This window comes from Nothobranchius furzeri, chromosome 4 (genome assembly GCF_043380555.1).
Source record: "Nothobranchius furzeri strain GRZ-AD chromosome 4, NfurGRZ-RIMD1, whole genome shotgun sequence".
NCBI classification, from domain to species: domain Eukaryota; kingdom Metazoa; phylum Chordata; class Actinopteri; order Cyprinodontiformes; family Nothobranchiidae; genus Nothobranchius; species Nothobranchius furzeri.
In genome coordinates this window covers 56,143,288-56,152,729 of record NC_091744.1, presented here as the reverse complement: position 1 = coordinate 56,152,729, position 9,442 = coordinate 56,143,288, and the positions used below count along the sequence as shown (strand labels likewise).

At 44.1% G+C, this 9,442-nt stretch overlaps 1 long non-coding RNA gene across 1 annotated transcript; it reads left to right on the top strand.

The window, feature by feature from the left end:
* Positions 1-290: 290 nt before the first annotated feature.
* Positions 291-1,291, top strand: LOC139069710 (uncharacterized). Its single transcript, XR_011520407.1, has 3 exons — positions 291-889; positions 963-1,128; positions 1,209-1,291. It is a non-coding gene; the product is annotated as an uncharacterized lncRNA (long non-coding RNA).
* The last annotated feature ends 8,151 nt before the right edge of the window (positions 1,292-9,442 follow it).

Genomic DNA, 9,442 nt, shown 5'->3' with positions numbered 1-9,442 from the left:
TGGACTACTCCTAAATAAAGGATTTATTTTCATCCTCTACCTCCTAGCTGGTTCATCTGGTTTTCTGCCTTTTGGGTCCTAAACATCCTACTACACCAAATCGTGACAATATGACGATTCGGGACACCCCAGCGCGTCAGGATACGACGATCAGGGACACGCTGGGTCAGGTGGCTCCGCTGGCGTCACTGTTTGACGTGCGCGGTCACACGGACATTATTAAACTATTTAACCTTCCCCTCACCCCAATCCTAACCTTAAGGTCCATAAACTGTGACCTTAAGGTTAGGATTGGGGTGAGGGGAAGGTTAAGTAGTTCACAAGTAGTTCTAATGTCCGTCTCACCACCGGCGTTGGTTACCGACGCTCTGGGACGCTGCGTCAGCTGTTTGTCCCGGATCGTCGTATCCTGACACGCTGGGGTGTACCGAATCGTCATATATGGAAACTTGGTCACACATGTCATATTTTGACGCCTTGGCTGTAAGAATGTGTTGCACAAAAATATAAAAAACCATCTGACAGTAGACACTAATGATATTTGCATCATTTTCTACATTTTTGTCCACATTAGTCCCAGGATTGACTTTCAGGTTGATAAATATAAGATCATTTTATCTGATTTGAACCAAATTGGTCCAGTTTTTTTTGTAATCTCGAAAATGTTTTAAAAATGTCTTGGGTAGTTTCAGTCTTTTATACTTGAACTATGACTGAGATCTAAAACTGTCACGGTTTGCCTCCACCTACCGGTGAGGTGTGTCAGCTCTGTGTTTGCAGGTGGGCGTGGCATCCGTCACAGCTGTTGGGAGTTTTCACTTATCGGAGGTGCAGAGGATTTAAGGAGTGGTGTGACTCAACCCCAGTGCCGGTTGATACTCTCATTTGGGTAGCATCTAGCCTAGAATCTGTCTTTGGTTCCTGTGATTCTGGTCTAATGATTTTTGTGTATCCTGTCCTAGTATCCTGTTCCGCACCATCTACCTTGCCTGGAGTTGTCTCACGTCCCGCCATTCAAGGATCCTCTGGCCTCCTTTCTCCACACCTGCCTGTCTGCCCACGCTCAGAACCACCTCACCCGTTCCAGCCTCTCCCAGTTTGCCTCCGCTCAAATCCTGGTTTCGGACCGTAAGAACTTTCAGATACGGGTTCATATTCTCCTGGTTCTCTGGTTCTGGCCTCGCTCACCTTATTTTTTGTCTTCACAGATTCCGGTTCCATCCTGTTCCTGTTTTCAGAAGCAGCGCCCTTAGTTCTAGTTTTTCTTTTCTCCTTTAAAATAAAACACTTGTATTTTTACTTACCTCTTCTCGTGTGATTCTTCATGTTCTGGGTGAAGCACATTACCCATAAGATGACAAAAATAAAGGTAAAACCAAGAAGTGCACAGAAAAATAGGTAATGATTGGAGCCAGTGCTCCCAAAGACGTTAGATTTGAGTACCACATACCAGCATCAAGCTGCACTTTATCTGCTAAGAAGTTATTTGGCAACAAGATTTCTATCCAAGTGGCTTTTTATGTACTTCAAAGAGGCCTCAGTAAAACTCTAATTATTGTAACTAAAACAAGAACAAAAAGAGGTCAGAAGAGGGTTTGTGGATAACAACCGGACTGATTTAAATCATCTGAGTCCATTCAGAGACTGTGGAAAAACACAGTTCAAAGGTACATTATCTTTTTTGGGAGCTTTATTCCATCTGAACGTAGCAAATAATCTGTGTGCAATGTTGATTTCAGAGTTATATTTGTGAGCCATGAGAGGTCAGGGCATGGTCTAGAAGGAAGGGCCAAGATATTGGATGAGACTAACAATAAAACTGTTAACAGTGAAAACCACTCCCCATTACTTGAGTTTTCTGATCTGTTCTTTCTCACAAGGCACAGTCAGTTCTCAACTAGACGATCTGTGACTGAGTCATCACTGCTGTCACAGATCGAACCAGAGAGTCTTCTAATGCTGCTCAATATTACATCTCCTGTACCCAGAGTGACTAACATGAACATAATTTAACAGCCAGACTGCCGGCCTTTGACTTTAGTTAAATGAGAGTTAATTGGAACAAGGGCAGCACAAAAAGACAATGTTACAATGCAATTGTAGTTTTTTACAGATGTTTTCTAACTAAAGGATAATTTACAAGCCGGCAGATAAACAGAAGCATGGCCTTAGTCGAAACATGTCAGGTAAACATTACTAAACTAAAAATACTTTGGATGTTGTCAGTACAGTAGTGATTTTCTGCAGTTGCCAACTTGGTGAGTCATCAGATTTCAGAACTGGAATTATGAGTTCCCTTTTCACGATTTAGGGAAATTCATTTTTAGCAAACCTCTTTATTAGGTGGATTTCAGGATTTACAGAAGCAGTATGTTTCTGTTATCAGTCAATTGGCCAGTTCACCCAAACAGAGGGTTATTCTCAGACCTTCGGGTAACTTCCTTTTCTGCCCAACAGTTTAATATGTTAGTGTGCAAATGTACAACCTACAGGACTGAAAGCTAGCGGCTAGTCTGAATGCAGCCACGATCAATGCTGCTGATTCTGAACAACCCAGACTTCACAGTGATTCATTTCACAACCATTTACACCAGTTTCACTTTACACAGGTATGTTGGCAGACGTTTTAGCGTTTTGAGCAGGACTCTAGAAGTACACCATTTTACTCTTTAAAATTCCATTTGAGGAATGAAACTTTCCCTTAAACCAAAAAGCAGTCCTATAGCGAGCTATCTAGCGGTCATCTCAAGCTCTTCATGGAAACACATTTCTAAAGGGCTGAAATATCCCCTTACAAACATTTAGCATGCAAGCGCCTACTGGGTTTTAGGACAGCATGATTATTTGAGCAAGTGACTGGCAAGAAGAGCTCTGATTTAACTGTTAAGAAATAGAAAATAAAGCCATGCATGTTTGTTGGGAGCATGCTGATTGTTTTGACCGGGAACTGACACTGGAACACACTTTGATTTGTACTTTATTAAACTCTAATTGATTATTACCACTGAATTCATTAGGTTTAGAAATTTTGTTTCAAGGTTTTTCCACTTAAATATCCTTTTAGACACTTCCTGTCTTCCTCCTGCGTACCGTTGTCTCTTCCAGTTTGCCACTACCTCCATCTCACAGTCACCTCTTCCGTCATGAGTCGGGGTGAGTACTCGTCTCACACATTCCACCTTTGAGTTGTGTTTCAGGAGAGGGAGGCTTCCAGCTGCGTCAGGTTAGCAATCAGCGGGGCCGGCTACTTAAGGAGTTGGAGAACACGCCTCGACGCGGGATGATTACTACAACTCGGTAGTTTCCAGCCTTCTAGTGTTACAGCGTTTTTTGTGCCTCTTGTGATTTCTGGTTTTTATTGATCTTTGTGATTTTTTTATGCTCACGCCTGCTTCAGGATTTTTGGAATATCTCTGGTGAAGAGACTTCTCAGGATTCAGTAACTCATCAGGGTACTCACCTTTGCCACATAACCCTTCAGGACGCAGCTCTCTGGTGTTCTCCATTTCTCCATCCGCTCCGCTCACCTGCTCTCCCCACACACCCTCTCCTGGACCTACTCACCTGGACACACCCCGACTCTCGACCTGCCCTTCCCAATACCCACACCTCCCTTATTCCATGTAAGTCTTTTCTCTGCACCTCCTCAGTTAAGACTTACTCTCAGGACTCACCTTTGTCTGCTCTACCCTCCTCAGACGCTGCGCTCCGTTCTCCCGACCTCCACTGGAATTCCCAGTGTGCCTCATGTTCTCGTTCTAAAATAAACATTCATTATTTTTGTTAAGTCTGTGAGTTTGTTGTGATTCTGCATGTCCTGGGTTAATCGCCTTCCCCAGACCATGACATCTTCATCTTTATTCATCTTTTCATTCCAGTCATCTCCTTGCCTGTTTCTGGGTTACTACGAGTCTTCTGGAAAATGTTGTTTTCTCTTCTTCTTTCCTGATAATCTCCTCCTCACTAATTTTTGGGTCAGTCTTGGCTCTTTTTTAGTCCTTTTTTAGTCTGTCCTCTCCATCTATTATCATCAGCTGAGAAAAACAGAGGAGTCGTTTGGTGCAGAGCCAGAGCAAACAGCCCCCTTCCTCACTGTTCTCTCCTTCCACTGGCAGCTGTCCATGGTTAAACACACACACACACACACACACACACACACACACACACACACACACACACACACACACACACACACACACACACACACACACACACACACACACACACACACACACACACACACACCCTTGAGTGTCCACTGTAGCTGCTTGCTTGGCTGACATGGCCTGCTATAATTGCAGTGGTCTGTTTGCTGCACTACAGCCTGCAGCTGTGGACCTCTAGAGCTATTGACTGAAGCCAAGCAGAAACGGCAACAAACTCTAGACAGGCAAAAATAAACACACACTTTAAGTCTTTTGCACGGCCTCTCCAGTGACTTACAGCTGCATCTTTTATTTGACTGGCAGTTTATTTTCCAACTTCATACAAAGAAAGTGCAGAACCCAAACTCTGGAGTAGATAAGTCATTATTAGAAACAAAACCATCAGGTTCCTTCTTCTTAACACAACAGCAGCCTCACCTCTGTCAGTGGGCAGCTGTGGCTAAAATGTTCGTCACCATCAGTGTGTGGATGATTGTACTGTAAAGCGCTTTGGAGTTCCTGACTGAGACAGGTGTTAAACAAACCCAATACAACTCAATACAAGATGACCACAGTAAATAGTTAAACTGGACAAATGCAGAAACGAACATAGCTGAGAGTTCTTCATAACCCACATGTAAGTACTAACTCCTCTGAGGCACAATTTTATCAGCATTTGACTAAATTGTCTATAACTCAATACTTTAGAGTTATCCTAACTCAATATGGCCACAGAAGCAAAACGTCCTTAACATAGACAGCTTAGCAGATAACGAATAGGAACAGAGAAGGAAATTCCTTTATTGTCCCTCAGTGGGGAAATGTTTGTGAAAAAAGGGTTAAAAACTTGATATTATGTTTATGTTCATGTTTATGTATTTAGCAGACGCTTTTGTCTAAAGTGACTTACAAGTGATAATTGGCATGTTGCCCTTGAGGCTAACAACAACAATAACAACAACTAGACATCAGTCATGGAGAGGAGGGAACAAGGAGTGGACAGTAGAGAGGGTGGGACGGGTGCAGGGAAGGTGCTAGTTTAGAAGACGCTCTCTGAAGAGCAGGGTCTTCAGGAGTTTCTTGAAAATTGAAAAGGAAGCTCCTGTTCTTGTAGCGCTTGGTAGGTCATTCCACATTTGTGGAACGATGCATGAGAAGAGTCTGGATTGTCCTGAGCATGGTGTAGGCACTGCTAGCCGACGATCCTGTGATGACCGGAGCAGCCGGGCCGAGACGTAAGCCTTTGCAAGAGGATTCAGGTAGATGGGAGCCGTACCATCTCAGACTTTGTATGCTAGTGTTAGCAATTTGAATTTGATGCGTGCTGCTAGCGGTAGCCAGTGGAGCTCAATGAACAGGGGGGTGACGTGTGCTCTTTTTGGCTGATTGAAGACCAGACGCGCAGCTGCTTTCTGGACCATTTGAAGAGGTCTCACAGTACAGCCTGGAAGACCAGTTAGAAGGGCATTGCAGTAATCAAGGCGGGAGATGACAGTAGATTGCACGTGGAGCTGGGTGGCTTGTTGTGTTGGGTAAGGTCTGATCTTTCATATGTTATACAGTGCAAAGCGGCATGAACGAGCAACAGAGGCAACATAATCTTTAAAGGTCAAGTGTTCATCAATCACAACAATGAGATTTCGAACTGCCTTTGAAGGAGCCATAGGAAGTCATTTTGGATTGAGATATTGTGCTGTATGGATGGTTTTGCTAGGATGACAAGTAGTTCAGTTTTAGAGAGGTTGAGTTGGAGATGGTGGGATTTCATCCATTTTGATATGTCAGAGAGACCGTTTGATATTCGTGCAGAGACAGTGTGGTCGTCCGGTGGAAATGACAGATAGAGCCGGGTGTCATCTGCATAGCAGTGGTAGGAGAAGCCATGTGATCGATTGATCTCACCCAGCGAGGTGGTGTATATAGCAAAGAGAAGATGTCCTAGTACAGAGTCCTGGGGGACTCCTGTGGCAAGATGGTGCACAGTAGAGGATTGTCCAAGCCAAGATACACTGAATGATCGTCCTGTGAGGTACGATTCAAACCAGGCATGTGCTTTCTCTGTGATGCCCATGGTAGAGAGTGTGGACAAAAGGAAGCCATGGTTGACAGTGTCGAATGCAGCCGATAAGTCGAGCATTCGACACTGATATTGTAGGGTTTTCTCTCTCTCTGTGTTACAAGTTGCCTATTTTATTTTTAAAGAAATGTTGGAGTAAATATGAATTTCATCAAACTCAGAAGGTTTCAGGTGGATGCACATCTACAACTTTTACCTTCTGGAGTCGATCCAATTCAATATGACCGCCACAGTCAACCAGCATAGTTATGGGGTTGATGACTCAGATATCACACTAAAGTTGTAGTGTTATCAAGTTTTATCAAAACTTTGCTCAAAAAGACAACCAGACACTTTGCTCGCCTTGCCTGCTGGGGTTGGTGTAAAAGTGCCTTGAGGGGTTATGGAACCACCGTCGCCCATCGTACTGCTAGTTCAGAATGGAGGAATGCATTGAAGTGATGATTTCTGCTGGTTTCCTTCCATAATAACTTTGTAATCTTTTGCATATTAGAATACTGAATCCTCCTACTATTATAGTCCAATTGGATGACATCTGTTGTATATATTTGGTTTTGCATCTAAAATGCATAGAATGGCTTTTTCAGACCTAATCTAACCTATAAGCAGCAGTTAAAGAGCACATGTTTTTGAGGTGACTTGAATTGCTTCCACACACATGTGTTGACAGCACATTAATGACAGGTAATAAAGGTTGTGTAAACACATCTGTTGGTCCTGAGTTACCAAACAGTAAAAGGCCTCTTCTCCTGGCTGTAAAACTACAAACTATCAGGCCCAGAGTCCCCATAATCATGTCTGTGCCCATGTCCTAAGCACTGACTCTGGATGGCAAGCCAGTTTTTGTCACCAACGCTTCCCTTCTTCTTTTATTTTTAGACAATCTCCATTGTGAAACCGTGTTTGAGTGATTTGCTTGCATATAAATGAATTCCCTACCCTTTCTTGTTTTGTCACCTTAAAATGCCAGAGATAGATAATCTAAGATAAAATTCTCTTTCTGTAACAGTTCAAATATATGCACAGCTATGGTGGGAAGCAAACGTTTGGGCAGCCTTGGTAATCTTCATGATGTTCCTGTATAAATCTGGAACATGAAGTTTTGGTTATCTCCCACCTCAAGACCCTCACAGCCCCCCATCTGGACCCCATGCAGTACAGAGTCAATAGGTCTGTAGAAGATGCCATTTCCAACAGCATGGCTCTACAGTACACATCATCCTGCAGCATCTGGACTCCCCTGGTACCTGCTCCAGGATCCTGTTCAGCTCCGCCTTCAACACAATCCTCCAAGACAAACTGTCCCAGATGAACATGCCTGATTCCATCTGCAGGTGGATCACTGACTTCCTAATGGACAAGAACTAGCAGATGAGGTTAGGAAAGGATGTCTTGGACCTATGAACACAGCGGAGGTTGTTGTGGACTTTAGGAAGTACACAGCGCCACTCCCTCCCATAAACCCGTCTAACACTTCCATCATGATGGTGGAGTCGTGTCGCTTCCTGGACACCACCATCACTCAGGACCTCAAGTGAGAGCCCACCATCACTGCCATCATAAAAAATGCCCAGCAGAAGATGCACTTCCTGAGGCAGCTGAAGAAATTCAACCCGCCAGCTTAGTCGATGAAGCAGTTCTGTACCGCAGTCATCTGCAGCATGTCATGCACTCTGCTGAAAAGGTCATTGGCTGCAAACTTTCCTTTATACAGGACCTGTACAGGACATTGGGATGTGCAGGTCAGATCACAGCTGACTTGACTCACCCTGGACACAGCCCTTTTGGTTCGCTTCCATCCGGCAGGAGGTTCTGATCCATTGTCTTGCATATATTAGCCGTTCCTCAAATTATTGCCTCCTTATATTATAATTTAATTGTACTTGTGTGTGTGTGTGTGTGTGTGTGTGTGTGTGTGTGTGTGTGTGTGTGTGTGTGTGTGTGTGTGTGTGAATGGGTGAATGACTGATTGTGTTGTGAAGCACCTTTGGGGGTTGTAGAACCTTAAGAAAGCGCTACACAAATACAGGCCATTTACCGTTCTTTGCACAAATCTTCTCTCACATAAAGCGATTTCAGCAGTTTTATTCTCATTTAAAGAGGGACTGCACACCATCAGAAAATGCAACTCCACCCCTTAGTCAAGATTTTAAAATGTTATGAAAGTGGGTGTTGCCAGGAGGCACAGGGTGGCATGGCCAAGTGTGGGGAATTTCCATTCCGGGAGGTAGGGGGAGTGGGATTGGGAGGAGACTGTACCGATGATGTGAAATTGTACCAGCCCCAGTCAACCACAAGTTTAAAATGCAGTAGCAACTGTTCAACCCACAGGGGGCAGCACTAAGTTGTTTTCAGACCTAGATTCTAAATTTAATCAGGTTTACACAAACATGTCAAAAATACACAGAAACAGAAAGATTATATTTGTAAAGACCCAGTTATACAGTTAATTAGCAAAAAAAAAGTGTTTGGGTTTAGTTGGGGCAACAGTGGCACAGGAGTTAAGTGCTCGCCCCGTAAGCGGAAGGTTGCAGGTTCGAGCCCCGCTCAGTCTGTCGCTGTCGTTGTGTTCTTGGGCAAGACACTTAACCACGTTGCCTGCTGGTGGTGGTCGGAGGGACCGGTAGCGCCAGTGCTCGGCAGCCTCGCCTCTGTCAGTGCACCCCAGGGCAGCTGTGGCTACATTGTAGCTCATCATCACCAGTGTGTGAATGTGTGTGTGAATGGGTGAATGACTGATTGTGTTTAAAGCGCCTTGGGGGGTTTCAGGACTCTAGAAGGTGCTATATCAATACAGGCCATTTACCATTAGTTACTCTTTAAACTGTAATACGCTGAAAAAGCACAGTATGTATTATAGCTTTTCAGTAAATGACCAACACTGAACCCCCCCCCCCCCCCCACCCACCCACCCACACACACACACACACACACACACACACACACACACACACACACACACACACACACACACACACACACACATTGAAACAGTAAAACTCTGACCCATCTATTTTAAAACTGTTCCAGGTGCTCGCTACAGGGTCTCTGAATTAGAAATGATACTAAAAGCAAATTTACCACATATGGATCCAATAAAGTACACACCTCAGGGTGTCAGTCATGGAAAGTGCACACACACAAACAGAGAGAGAGCGAGAGAGAGAGAGAGAGAGAGAGAGAGAGAGAGAGAGAGAGAGAGAGCACGTTAAGCAGAGAT